Here is a 15575-nt window from a genome sequence, read left to right as displayed (position 1 = left end):
TGCGCCCAGCAGCTTCTTTCATAGAAGCCGTTACTATAGCTTCTATGAATGGAGGGGAGGATTTTTGATAGGTCACTCCATTTATAGATCAGGTTTCATTCAGGGCTGTAGTACGGCCTTTATGAATGGAGGAGTAGGCAGAAAAGGAAGGCGTAATCGCCACTGTTGATGAGAGTCGGTCGCAACCCCTTAGCTTTCGCTGAAGACAAGTAATCTCCCTTGTGCTAATTTTTTATTATTTTAGTTTCTTACCTGTCTGTCTGCACTATACACTGAACTGTGCACCTGCAGCTTAGTGTGTAAATTCAGCAATGCCCAGTTGAATGAAATTCTGTGTATGCACAGAAATTACGTCATTCCAGTCTGGCTGAAGATGTCGGTGGCCAGAAGGAAGCTCGTGGACACCACGTCAATGTATAGTGGAACTATACTCACTGTCACTCGTCAGTGAGTATAGTTCCACTATACAGGTGACAGTGCAGCTGCCCATGGGGTACACATACACAACTGAATACAACATCACTCCTGTCCAGTTTCTGGTGCCCATGCATATCAATTTGTGCATAGTGAGAAATACTTTCATGGTTAGATTGTTACTGAACATCTGATGATTGTCAAATGTTTATAGGTGTCTAAACAAATGACAGAACTCATATTAGAAACAAATACAATAGAATGTATTTTAAATACAATAGATATTTAAATAGTATAAAAACAATCTTTAAACACTGACAATACCCATAACAGGTAATTGGCCTGGTTTACATTTAAAAAGTCAACACAGCATGACAAATTATCAGCCACCCTGCTGGGATGCAATTGAAAAACAAGTTCTGTTTTGCATGCCAAAGAGAGCAATAGGCATGACCAGATTGCATCTAATAGTGGGGGTGGCCAAATTTAATGTGACCTATAAACTGTACAACTCAATTAAAAAACAAACTGAAATCTTTTAGGGAGAGGAATAAAAATAAAAAAATAAAATAATGTGGTTGCATAAGTGTGCACACCCTCTTATAACTGGGGATGTAGCTGTGTTCAGAATTAAGCAATCAAATTCAAACTAAAGTTAAATAGGAGTCAGTGCACACCTGCCATCATTTAAAGTGCCTCTGATTAACCCCAAATAAAGCTGTTCTAGTAGGTCTTTCCTGACATTTTCTTAGTCGCATCCTACAGCAAAAGCCATGGTCCGCAGAGAGCTACAAAAGCATCAGAGGGATCTCATTGTTAAAAGGTATCAGCCAAGAGAAGGATACAAAATAATTTCCAAGGCATTAGATATATACCCTGGAACACAGTAAAGACAGTAGTCTTCATTAAGTGGAGAAAATATGGCACAACAAAATTGACGAGAAGAAAACCGGTCAGGGAGGCTTCCAAGAGGCCTACAGCAACATTTAGGGAGCTGCAGGAAAGTCTGGCAACTACTGGCTGTGTGGTACATGTGACAACAATCTTCCATATTCTTTATATGTTTGGGCTATGGGGTAGCGTGGCAAGATGGAAGCCTTTTCTTACTAAGAAAAACATCCAAGCACGGCTAAATTTTGCAAAAACACATCTAAAGTTTCTGGAAAGCATGTGGGAAAATGTGTTATGGTCTGATGAAACAAAGGTTGAACTTTTTGGCCATAGTTCCAGAAGATATTTTTGGCGCAAAAATAACACTGCACACCATCAAAAGAACACCATATCCACCGTGAAGTATGGTGGTGGCAGCATCATGCTTTGGGGCTGTTTTTCTTCAGCTGGAACAGGGGCCTTAGTCAACGTAGAAGAAATTATGAACAGTTCCAAATACCAGCCAATATTGGCACAAAACCTTCAGGCTTCTGCTAGAAAGCTGAACATGAAGAGGAACTTCATCTTTCAGCATGACAACGACCCAAAGCATACATCCAAATCAACAAAGGAATGGCTTCCCCAGAAGAAGATTACAGTTTTGGAATGGCCCAGCCAGAGCTCAGACCTAAATCCGATTGAAAATCTGTGAGTTGATCTGAAGAGGGCTGTGCATAGGAGAGGCTCTCACAATCTGACAAACCTATGCTGCGTACACACACGATCGGACGTTCCGACAACAAAATCATGGATTTATTCCCGACGGATGTTGGCTCAAACTTGTCTTGCATACACACGGTCACACAAATGTTGTCAGAAATTCTGAACATCAAGAATGCGGTGACGTACAACACGTACGACGAGCCGAAAAGAATTAAGTTCCATAGCCACTGCAGCTCTTCTGCTTGATTCTGAGCATGTGTGGAATTTTGTGCGTTGAAATTGTGTACACATGATTGGAAATTCCAAGAACGGATTTTGTTGGAAAATTTGAGATCCAGCTCTCAAATTTTTGTTGTCGGAAATTCTGACAGCAAATGTCGGATGGAGCCTACACACAGTCGAAATTTCCGACAACAAGCTCACATCGAACATTTGTTTTTGGAAATTCCGACCCTGTGCACGCGGCATTGGAGTGTTTTTGCAAAGAACAGCAGGCAAGTATTGCCAAGTCAAGATGTGCCATGCTGATAGATTCATACCCAAAAAGACTGGGGGGTTTATTTAATAAAGGCAAATGCACTTTGCACTACACTTGGAAGTGCAGTCGCTGTAGATCCGCGGGGAACATGCAAGGAGAATAAAAAACAGCATTTTTGCTTGTACATGATTGGATGATAAAATCAGCAGCGCTTCCCCTGATTTTAGCTCTTCCCCCTCGGATTTACAGCAACTGTACTTTCAAGTGCCCTTGCAGGGCACTTGTAGTTCAGAGCGGATTTGCCTTTAGTAAATCAACCTCTGAGTGCTGTAATAAACTCAATAAGGTGCTTCTACAAAGTTTTGGTTTAAGGATGTGCACACTTATGCAACCATATTATTATATTTTTATATTTTTACTTCTCTCCACTTTGTACAGTTTATAGGTCACATTAAAGGTGGAAAAGGTTCTGAAATGATTTATCTTTGTCTCAACTTTTTACATCACAGAAGCCTGACATTTTAACAGGGGTGTGTAGACTTTTTATATTCACTGCACCTCTAAATGAACCCCGTGTCAGGACTGGGCTCAGCCCTTCTTTCTCAAAGCTGGCCGCTCATCTGTTGGCTAATTGCCAGCTCTTTTCTCTCCATGGCGACTTACCTGTTGATGATATACTGCTCCTCAGTCCTGCCTACTTAAGCCGTCCAGCCCAGATGATCTCTGCCTTCACCTTGGCCACATCTAAGGAGACATTCTCCTGTGTTGCTGTTAAAGAGGAAGTAAACCCTGATGAGTTTACTTCCTCTTTGATTTCCTGCAAAGGTAAAGCATAATGGACTACTATTCTGTCTCTTCACGTGTCTCTCTGCGGATGAGAGAACCCTTAGGAGGAGGGAGAGATTGTGCCTTTATTGTGGCCAGGCAGGTCACTTTTTGAAGTCTTGTCCTACCCGTACAGGAAACGCCCCAACCTTGAGGTCCGGTCACAGACAGACCTTAGGTGGCGTTGTTTCTTCCCCAGTTATCCAGAAGGATAAGCCCCTGGTTTCTGTTACCCTTTCTTAAGCTGAGTCATCCGTCGAGATACAGGCTCTAATCGACTCTGGGGCTGCAGGCCTGTTCATTGATGCTACCTTTGTATTGAAGCATCGTGACACTCCACTTGCCATTGAGGCTCTTGATGGGAGATCTCTACAGCCTGCCAATGTGACTCATTAGAGTGTTCCATTGTCCATGGCCGTAGGGGCTCTTCACCATGAGATAATCGAATTCCAATTTATTTCCTCACCTAAGTTTCCGCTGGTTATTGGTTATCTTTGGTTACAGAGGCACAACCCCTCTTTTGATTGGCTCAATGCTGATGTTCTCTCCTGTTCACCACAATGCAGTAAGACATGCTTCCAAAAGGTAGCCAAGGTCCTGTGCACCTCTTCACTCTCCTCCCTGACGGAGGATTACCACGATTTTAGCAATGTCTTTGACAAAGGTCAAGCCGGTAGTTTGCCTCCACAACGGTCATATGATTGCACAATTGACCTTCAACCTGGTGCCATACCCCCTCGTGGCCCTGTTTACCCTTTGTTTGTCTTGGAGGATAGGGCCATGGAGGAGTATATTGCAGAAGCACTTTCTCAAGGTTTCATCCGCAAATCCTTGACTCCTGCTGTTGCTGATTTCTTCTTTGTGAAGAAGAGTGGTGAACTGAGAACTTGCATTGATTATAGGGGTCTCAATCATTTCATGATTAAGAATGCCTATCTGATTCCATTGATTATGGAGTTATTTGACCGCCTCAAGGGAGCAACGGTTTTCACAAAGCTTGATTTGAGAGGGGCATACAATCTCATGAGGTTTAAGAGGAAAACTGTGTTTAATATCGGAATAGGCCATTATAAGTACCTTGTAATGCCTTTTGGCCTTTGTAACACCCCGACAGTTTTTCAGGAATTTATTATCTATGTCCTTCCGAGATTTGTTGCAGTTATGTGTGGTGGTTTATCTCCATGATATCCTCATATTTTCCAAGTCCTTGGAGAGCCACCACACAGATGTCTGATGTGTGCTTCAGAAACGAAGAGAGAACAATCTCTATTGTAAATTGGAGAAGTGCGAATTCCATTGTGAACAGGTTAAATTCCTGGGTTATGTCATTTCCACTGCTGGTTTTTTGATGGACCCATAGAAACTTTCAGCAGTCCTACAGTGGCCCCGACCCGAGGGTTAAATCCTCTGCAACATTTTCTTGGCTTTGCCAACTATTATCGGAAGTTTATTTGTAACTTCTCGTCTCTGGTCAAGCCCCTAATTGATATTACCAGAAAGGATGGTAACCCACACAGTTGGTTTCCGGAGTCCATTAAGGCCTTTGAGTCCATCTCCGGAGTCCATCAAGACTGCCTTTGTTTCTGCTCCTGTGTTGGCACATCCTTATCCAAAATTTTTATCCTTGAGGTTGATGCTTCTGAGACTGGAGTTGGCGCCCTTCTGTCTGAATGTCCTACCTCTGAGAGCGCTATGCATCCTTGTGGCTACTTTTCCAAGAAATTGTCACCTGCGGAGTGCAATTACGAGAACGGTGACAGAGAGGTGTTAGCCCTGAAAGAATGGAGACATCTTCTTGAAGGTACTACTGTGCCGGTTCTCATTCTTACTGACCATAAGAATCTCATATTCTTGTCTGAGGCTAAATGTCTCTCTCTCAGAAGGGCACGATGGGCTCTTTTCTTGTCTAGTTTCAATTACATTGTCTCATTCTTACCCGGTACTAAGAATATAAGGACTGACTCTTTGTCACAACAATTTTCCTCCACTTCCAAGATGGAGTCCGTTCCGGTAATTCCTCCTGACCGTATTCTGGCTACGGTTAGCACTTTGTCACTTCTCCTTTGGGTGACAAAATGCTTGCTGCTCAGGTCCATGCTCCTCCTGAGAAACCTTGTGACCTTTGTCCCAGAGAGTCTCTGTACTGCTGTGCTCCAGCCTTATCATTCTCCCAAGGCTGCTGGCCACCCTGGGAAGCATCAACTCATTTGGGCCATTTCCCAACAATTCTGGTGGCCTAGTCTATGTGCTGATGTAACCACCTTTGTAACTGCCTGTTCCATGTGTGCTCAGAGTAAGACTCTCACGACACCTTCCAGTGGGCCTCCTACAACCCTACCCAATGGAGAGAGGCCCTGGACCCACCTGTCTGTGGATTTAATTGTGGAGTTACCCAACACCCAGGGCAACACAGTTATCCTTATGGTGGTTGACCGGTTCTCAAAAACGTCCCATTGTATTCCACTTAAGAAGTTGCCCACTTCTAAGGAACTGGCTTCCATTTCTGCTCAGGAGATCTTTCGCTTACATGGGCTACCCAAGGTGATTGTCTCGGACAGGGGTAGTCAGTTTGTGTCCCGGTTCTGGTGAACCTTTTGTGCACAGTTGGCAATTTAGCTTGCTTTCTCCTCTGTGTATTACCCGCAGTCTAATGGGGCTGCAGAATGAGCCAATCAGTCCTTGGAGCAATTCCTACGTTGCTATATTTCTGACCATCATAACAACTGGTCAGACCTCTTACCATGGGTGGAGTTTGCTCACAATAGTGCCTTGAATTCTGCTTCTAGATTGGCCCCGTTTTGGCGAACTATGGTTTCCAACCTTCCACGTTGTCTGACTTGTTTGTTCCGCAGAGTATTTCTGTATTTATGTGTTTGCTTTTATTGCCTTGAAATTTTGTTATTTATGTCTTGTTTATTATATACTAATAAATTTGTAATTTTTTATGATTACTGTTTGTGGTCCGTCTAAAATCCCAATTTGAGGAAACCCATTCTTTACTACATGTATCTGGAATGTGGTCCACAAATAGCTCAGTCAGTTAGCTAGGGAAAACTCTCTTTTCATGCCTTGAATTCTGCTTCCCGATGGTCCCCGTTTATGGCGAACTATGGTTTTGTCAGGGCTGGCTTAGCCCTTCCTTTTCTGGGCTGGCTGCTCAGCTGTCGGCTAATTGCCAGCTCTTATCTCTCTCCACAGTTACCCAGCTGTTCCTGATCCTGCTTGTCTGACCTGCCTACTAAAGGCTGTCCAGCTCACTTCATCTCTGCCTTCGCCTTGGTCACATTACAAGAAACCATCTCCTGTGTTCCTGTTTAAAGACTGGCTTGCTGACATCCCTTCTGGCTCTTTATCTTGCTTGCTGTTCCTCCACTTGGATCCCTGACTTCTGGCCTGGCTGATTACCCGATTTGGTTATTGAACTCTGGCCTGGATGACTACTCGATCCGATTACTGGACTCTGGCTATGCTTTGACTACGCTTACTCTATTTACCTTATTATTTTTTATTAATAAACAAGTGTGATTTAATTGTACTTCTGTCTCGGTCTGGTTCATGGTTTCTGACAGGTTCCCAAACTTCCATGTTGCCTGACTCGTTTGTTCCACAGAGTATTCCTGCATTAGAGGAGCATCTCCGTGGTCTTCGTTCCACTTGGGCACAAGTCCAGGAGGCTTTGCGACATGCTAATGATAGGTACAGACTCCATGCTGACCCCAGATGCATACCTGCACCTTCCTACCAGGTTGGAGACTGGGTCTGGCTGTTATCTCGCAACCAGTGACTTCGTGTTTCCTCTCTGAAGTTTGTTTATTGGGCCTTTCCGTATTCTTCGCAGGATTAACCCAGTGGCTTATGCATTAGACCTTCCTTCTAATATGTGTATCTCAAATCTATTCATGTTTCCTTATTAAAACCTTTGGTCTGCAACCGTTTTACCACCTCAGTGCTTTGTCCTCACCCTGTACAGGTTGAGAACCATGAGGAGTATGAAGTACAGTCCATTGTTGACTCCTGTAGGTTCCGTGGGCGCATACAGTGGTGGATTGGAAAGTTGGATCTCATCCTCGGACGTACATGCCCCTGTCCTCCTCCGTGATTTCTATTGACGTTTTCCCCTCAAGCCTGGTGGGGCTTGAGGGGGGGGGGTACTGTCAGGGCTGGGCTCAGCCCTTCCTTCTCAAATCTGGCCACTCAGCTGTCTGCTAATTGCCAGCTCTTTTCTCTCCACAGTGACTTACCTGTTGATGATCTCTGCCTTCACCTTGGTCACAGCTATAGAGACGCTCTCCTGTGTTCCTGTTAAAGACTTGCTTGGCTGACATTCCTTCTGCAGTGGCGTAGCTTGGGGGGTGCAGAGGGGACGTTGGCCCGGAACGCATTGCGCACCCGCCATCCACAAAGTCACTGTGTCCTCCCTTCTTTACCTATACACTGTCCTATCCGCTTTCCCCCACTTCGACTGCGATCTGTGACCGCTGCTCTGTGATGGACAAAAGGCGGACATGCGTGCCCTGTGAGTGACTGAAATTCTCACATGCAGCCACGGGACAGGGCTGGCCTGTGGGTGAAGATTGCAGTCGGTGCATGTGCAGCGCCGCTTGTTTCCAGAGTCCCGCCTCACCTTGCGGCCACCTCTACACTGGCACGCTGTTTCTCTCCTCTGCTCCGGAGTTCCCACTCGAGTTCTTATTGTGGCAGTGTCTGGCAGAGGCCACATAATAGCCGATGGGACTCCGCAGACAGAGGTGATTGAGTCCGTGATTGATGTGTTGTCAGCCCACCGGACCCAGGAAAGTGGACATGGTCAGGGGAGAGGGGAGAGGTAAGTCAGTGTAGGAATCAGGTAGGTCAGTGTAAGTGTCAATGTAGTGGTCAGGTAGGTCAGCATAGTGGTCAGGTAGCTCAGTGTAGTGGTCAGTGTAGGTGTCGGGGTAGGTCAGTGTAATAGTCAGGTAGGTCAGTGTATGTGTCAGTGTAGTGATCAGGTAGGTCTGTGTAGCGGTCAGTGTAGGAATCATGAAAATTGGTGTAGTGGTCAGGTAGGTCAGTGTAGAAATCAGGTAGGTCAATGTAGGAGCCAGGTAAGTTTGTGTAGTGGTCAGTTAGCTCAGTGCAGTGGTCAGTGTAGGAATCAGGTAGGTCAGTGTAGGTGTCAGGTAGGTAAGTGTAGGAATCAGGTAGATCAGTGTAGAAATCAGTAAGGTCAGTGTAGGAATCAGGTAGGTCAGTGTAGGAACCAGGTAGGTCAGTGTAGTGGTCAGTTAGGTCCATGTAGGAATCAGGAAGATCAGTATAGTGGTCAGGTAGGTCAGTGTAGGAATCAGGGGGCTCAGTATATGAACCAGGTAGGTCTGTGTAGTGGTCGGCTATGTCAGTGTAGGTATCAGGTAGGTCAGTGTAGGAATCAGTATGGTCAGTGTAGGTGTCAGGTAGGTCAGTGTAGGTGTCAGTGTACGAATCGGGTAGGTCAGTGTAGTGGTCAGGTAGGTCAGTGTAGGTGTCAGGTCAGTGTGGGAATCAGGTAGGTCAGTGTAGGAATCCGGAAAGGTCAGTATAGGAACCAGGTAGGTCAGTGTAGGTGTCAGTGTACGAATCGGGTAGGTCAGTGTAGTGGTCAGGTAGGTCAGTGTAGGTGTCAGGTCAGTGTGGGAATCAGGTAGGTCAGTGTAGGAATCCGGAAAGGTCAGTATAGGAACCAGGTAGGTCAGTGTAGTGGTCAGTTAGGTCCATGTAGGAATCTGGAAGATTAGTGTAGTGGTCAGGTAGGCCAGTGTAGGTGTCAGTGTAGTGGTCAGGTAGCTCAGTGTAGGAATCAGGTAGGTAAGTGTAGGAATCAGTAAGGTCAGTGTAGTGGTCAGGTAGGTCCGTGTGGGAATCAGCTAGGTCAGTGTAGGAACCAGGTAGGTCAGTGTAGTGGTAAGTTAGGTCCATGTAGTAATCAGGAAGATCAGTGTAGTGGTCAGGTAGGTCAGTGTAGCGGTCTGGTGGGTCAGTGTAGGAACCAGGTAGGTCTGTGTATTGGTCAGTTAGCTCAGTGTATAAGTCAGTGTAGGTGTCAGGTAGGTCAGTGTAGGTGTCAATGTAGTGGTCAGGTAGGTCAGTATAGTGGTCAGGTAGCTCAGTGTGGTGGTCAGTGTAGGTGTCGGGGTACGTCAGTGTAGTAGTCAGGTAGGTCAGTGTAGTGATCAGTTGGTCAGTGTAGGTGTCGGGTAGGTCAGTGTAGTGGTCAGGTAGGTCACTGTAGTGGTCAGGTAGGTCAGTGTAGCAGTCAGGTAGGTCAGTGTAGCTGTCAGGTAGGTCAGTGTAAGAACCAGGTAGGTCAGTGTAGGAACCAGGTGGGTCAAGTAGATCAGTGTAGGAATCAGGTAGGTCAGTGTAGTGGTCAGGTAGGTCAGTGTACTGGTCAGCTAGCTCAGTGTATACATCAGTGTAGGTATCAGGAAGGTCAGTGTAGTGGTCAGGTATGTCAGTGTACAAATCAGGTAGGTCAGTGTAGGAATCGAGTAGGTCAGTGTAGTGGTCAGGTAGGTCAGTGTAGCTGTCAGGTAGGTCAGTTTAGGAACCAGGGGGGTCAAGTAGGTCAGTGTAGTGGTCACGTAGGCAAGTGTAGGTGTCAGTGTAATGGTCAGGTAGGTCAGTGTAGGAATCGTGTAGGTCAATTTAGTGGTCAGGTAGGTCAGTGTAGTGGTCAGGTAGCTCAGTGTATGTGTCAGGTAGGTCATTGTAGGAATCAGGAAAGTCAGTGTAGTGGTCAGGTAGGTCAGTGTAGGAATCGGGTAGTTCAGTGTAGTGGTCAGGTAGGTCAGTGTAGGAACCAGGTGGGTCAAGTAGGTCAGCGTAGGAATCAGGTAGGTCAGTGTAGTGGTCAGATAGGTAAATGTAGGTGTCAATGTAGTGGTCAGGTAGGTCAGTGTAGGAACCAGGTAGCTCAGTGTAGGTGTCAGTATAGTGATCAAGTAGGTCAGTGTAGTGGTCAGATAGCGTAGTGGAGTGGTAGGTCAGTGTAGGAATCAGGAAGGTCAGTGTTCGTGTCAGTAATCAGGTAGGTCAGTGTAGACGTAATTTGAGGTCAATGTGGTGGTCAGTGTAGTGAAGATATGTGTGTGAGGAACTGCACTCCCTGTGGGTTAATACCTTAATTTAAAGTGCATACAGTGCAAAATAAAGTATACAACCACCGGATTCACTCCAATAGGAGAATTAATCAAACACTAATGCCCCATACACACGGTCGGACATTCCGATCACAAAATCCGTCTGGTTTTGGCCAAACTTGTCTTGCTCACGGTCACACAAAGTTGTCGAAAATCCGATCGTTCGGAACAAGGTGGCGTCAAACACGTACGTCGGGAGTATAAACGGGCCAGTAGCCAATAGCTTTTGTCTTTTAGTTTATTTTGAGCATGCGCGGCACTTTGTCCGTCCGGAATTGTCTACACACAATCGGAATTTAAATGATCGGATTTTGCGGTCCGAAAATTTTAGATCCTGCTCTCAAACTTTGTGCATCAGAAAATCCGACGGAAAAATTCCAATAGAGCCCACACACGATCGGATTTTCCGACAACATAATCCGATTGGACTTTTTCCGTCGGAATTTCCAACCGCGCGTATGGGGCATTAGGCTGCGTTCACACATGTGCGGTGCGAATTGAAGCTCAGGTTTCCCTGCGAAGAGAAAACTCAGTTGTTCAGCGTTTCATGTCAGTTTTTGGTCATATTAGCTCAGGATTGCTTCAGTATCAGCTCAGGATTGCATCAGTATTTTATCCTGTTCACAACGGAACACATCTGCGAATTAGATGCGTGCCCATAGAAGATAATGTAGAAGATAATGGGCCCTGAATTTGCATCTGAGTCGGACCGCACTGCCTAGAAAACATGCATGTTTTTTGTGCAATGCGGAGTGCAAATGCACTGCAGATATGTGAACCAGCCTCATTAAAATGAATGTATTTTGAAATGTCCTGCAAATTGGATGCGGTGTATGCCGCATCTAATTCGCATAGGTGTGAACGGGGGCCTAAATGATAACCACAAATGTAAATAAACTGTGATCAAACATATAAATTCCATCAACTCAATAAGAATCACAAATTGATAGTGTCCAAATAACCAAGGATAAGAAAATAATTTAAGTCCAAAGAATCTCATCAAACATTCTCCAGTGAACCAGTGATTTAATTAATCCAATGAATGGGTTTCTGTAGGACTCCTCCACCAACACCAAGCACTCAGCCTACTCACCAGATGGAGATGATCTCTATTACAGAGATCATAACAGCATTGAGAAATTAGATATTTCTGAGGATCCGTCTCAACAAGCCCGGTGGTACCGCCAATTGATCATTTAAGAGGAATGGCCACACATATCCGGGTCAGACATGAAACAAGGAACAATCTCCCATGGTGAAATATATCATAAAAAGGTTTATCCAATAAAAATAGCTCTTAAGACCATCCAACAAAGAACAAAAGTAAAAACTATACAAATGTATGCGCGGACACCTGCATTCCACTGTGGGCGGAAGTGACGTATCACACATGACCATACACAATGCGTTTCGTCAGCATGTATGACGTTATCACATGACCAGATACATTCACCTCCATTATTTATACTGTTGCCCACTCAAGGATATCCAATCCAATCCTTCCAAATGCCATTGAATTGAATAAAAATAAACTTTGTACTAATAAATGTACTTGTTCAATAGTGGATAAAGAATTATATTGGCTAAAATATAATAGATAAAAATGACTACAGAAAATTGGAAAATTTAATAGTTTGGCCTCACATGCGACAACTTGGTGGTCAAACCCAAATAGGGTATTGATTCACAAATGTCGCCATCATGTGGCGGCCATCGGTAATACTTATCACAACTTATAACTAACATATATCTCATATGGCAGAAAAGCTTAGATTGGATAAATTCCATGTTCTGTTTTCAGAATTACGTGTTCCAAATTCCAAATTCCATGCTCCGAATTCTGTGTTCTAAATTCCGTGTTTCAAATTCCGTGTTCCATGTTCCAATTTTCCATGTTCCAGATTCCGTGTTTCAAATTCTGTGTTTCAAATTCTGTGTTTCAAATTCTGTGTTTCAAATTCTGTGTTCCAGATTCCGTGTTTCTAATTACGTGTTTCAAATTCCATTTTCCAAATTCCATTTTCTGAATTCCAAATTCCGTTTTCCAAATTCAGTGTTCCAGATTCCGTATTCCAAATTCCATGTTCCATATTCTGTGTTCCCGAATTCTGTATTCCATGTTCCAAATTCTGTGTTCCAAATTCAAAATTCCATGTTCCGAATTCCAAATTTTCAACTTCCGTGTTTTTAATTCCGTGTTCAGAATTCCATCTTTCAAATTTCACGTTCCAAATTCCGTGTTCCGACTTCCAAATTCCGTGTTCCAAATTTCTGTGTTCCAAATTCCATGTTTCAAATTCTGTGCTCCAAATTCCGTGTTTCTAATTCCGTGTTTCAAATTCCGTGTTTCAAATTCCATTTTACAAATTCCGTTTTCTGAATTCCAAATTCCATTTTACAAATTCAGTGTTCCAAATTCCGTGTTCCGTATTCCAAATTCCATGTTCCATATTCTGTGTTCCCGAATTCTGTATTCCAAATTCTGTGTTCTGTGTTCCCGAATTCCAAATGGCATGTTCCAAATTCCGTGTTTCAACTTCCGTGTTTTTAATTCCGTGTCCAGAATTCCATCTTCCGAATTCAGCATTACAAATTCTGTATTCCAAATGCTGTGTTCCTAATTCCAAATTCTGTTTCCCAAATTCCAAATTCTGTGTTCCAAATTCCGTGTTCCGTATTCCAAATTCCATGTTCCATATTCTGCGTTGCCGAATTCTGTATTCCAAATTCTGTGTTCTGTGTTCCCGAATTCCAAATGGCATGTTCCAAATTCCATGTTTCAACTTCCGTGTTATTAATTCCGTGTCCAGAATTCCATCTTCCGAATTCAGCGTTACAAATTCCGTGTTCCAAATTCTGTTTCCCGAATTCCAAATTCTGTGTTCCGAATTCCAAATTCTGTGTTCTGTTTTACATATTCACGTGTTCCGTTTTCCAAATTCCATGCTCTGAATTCCAAATTCTGTGTTCCAAATTCCGTGTTTCACTTTCTGTGTTCCGAATTGCACATTCCATGTTCTGTTTTCCAAATTCCATGTTCTGAATTCCAAAATTCAGCGTTCCAAATTTCGTGTTCCGTATTCCGAACTCAAAATTCCGCTTTCTATATCCCGTGTTCCCGAATTCTGTGTTCCATATTCCAAATTCTGTGTTCCGCATTGCAAATTCAGTGTTCCATATTCCGTATTCCAAATTCTGTGTTCTGAATTCTGTGTTCCAAATGATTTTTTACGAATTCCAATTTCTTGTTCCAAATTCCATTTTCCATATTCTGTGTTCTGAATTCCATGTTCTGAATTCCAAATTCTGTGTTCCGAATTCCAAATTCTGTGTTCCAAATTCAGTATACCGAATTCTAAATTCCGTGTTCCCAAATTCTGTGTTCTATATTCCAAATTCTATGTTCCATGTTCCAAATTCCAAATTCCATTTCCGAATTCAAAATTCCGTGTTTCAAATTCCGTGTTTCAAATTCCGTGTTTCAAATTCCGTTTTTCAAATTCCGTGTTTCTAATTCCGTGTTTCTAATTCAGTTTTCCAAATTCCGTTCTCTGATTTTCAAATTCCGTGTTCTATATTCTGTGTTCTCAAATTCTGTGTTCCATATTCCAAATTCTGTGTTCCAATGTTCCAAATTCCGTGTTTCGTTTTCCAAATTCCGTTTTCAGAATTCTGTATTTCATTTTCCAAATTCCGCGTTCCAAATTCCAAATACCTTATTCCATATTCCGTGTTCTGTATTCCATGTTCACAAATTACGTGTTCAGTATTCCGTGTTCCCGAATTCCGTGTTCCAAATTCCATGTTCCCGAATTCCATGTTCCAAATTCTGTGTTCCAAATTCAGTGTTCCAAATTCTGCGTTTAAAATTCCGCGTTCCAAATTCCGTATTCCATATCCCGCATTCCAAATTCCGTGTGCCAAATTCTGTTTTTTAAATTCCGTATTCCAAATTCTTTTTTCCAAATTCCAATTTCATGTTCCAAATTCCATTTTCCATATTTAGTGTTCTGAATTACAAATTATGTGTTTCGAATTCCGTGTTCTAAACTCCGTGTTCCATATTTTGCGTTCCTGAATTCTGTGTTCCAAATTCAAAATTCCTTGTTCCGTATTCTGATTCTGTGTATTATTTGAATACCTCAAACATTGGGATTTTAAAGGCAATGTGTAACCAAAAAACAAAATCATATATATATATATATATATATATATATATATATATATATATATATATATATATATATATATATATACAAACATTATTTATTATTACAAAAAATATAAGAATTATGGTTGTACGAAGAATACAAACACTCTCTGAAAACACAAAATATGAAATCAATACAAAAAAAGAGACGACACAAAAATTTTTTGTTTATACATTTGTATATATCAATAGACGTATACATAATGCCCCTGAAAATCTACTCACATATCAACCTATTGATCCAGGATAGAGACGCTCCCCCACCTTAGGTAAAAACCAGTACGGTCATAATCTTTCACCGCAAAAAGGGCCCAAGAGTAAAGAACTCTACGAGGACATTCATTAAGAAAACGCTCCACCAAACATATCTTAAACCCCCAGAAAAATCTGGGCAGAGAAAAGGGTATGAGGGAACAAAAAAAACAAAAAAAAAAAATAATAAAATAAAATAAAAAAACTTACAAGAGACTTCAAGAAAATATTATAGGCTGGATTCTCCACACCACCACCGGTCCTGGTCCAGCACAAAAAAGGTCCATCTTCCAGTGAAAAACACTGTTCCCATTAACCCAAACGGTGTGAATGGATCCAATCCCCATAATTGGCAAAAAGGCGCCAAAACGTGATGCAATGCGGAACACTGCCACTGCGTCATTCAACCGGCAGTGGGCGGGACCAATGTGGAAGGACCAGGGTGATTCGATCTGTCCGATGAATGCCGGAGGGTCCACACATGTTGCTGCACCCCCCATAACGGACTCGGCAACGCCATCACCCGGAACGACGACGGCGCCACCGCCGTCAAACAAAGGACAAGGCCGCAGCATCGTCGCCAAGGCGACACCACCGCCGCCCACCCCACGTGGTCGTGGCAGTGACGCTGCCATCCGGAACTGGA

Source organism: Lithobates pipiens, unplaced genomic scaffold (assembly GCF_037356315.1).
Source record: "Lithobates pipiens isolate NorthernLeopardFrog02 unplaced genomic scaffold, aLitPip1_a1.2 Scaffold_75, whole genome shotgun sequence".
NCBI lineage: Eukaryota > Metazoa > Chordata > Amphibia > Anura > Ranidae > Lithobates > Lithobates pipiens.
Note: the sequence above shows the minus strand (reverse complement) of the source record.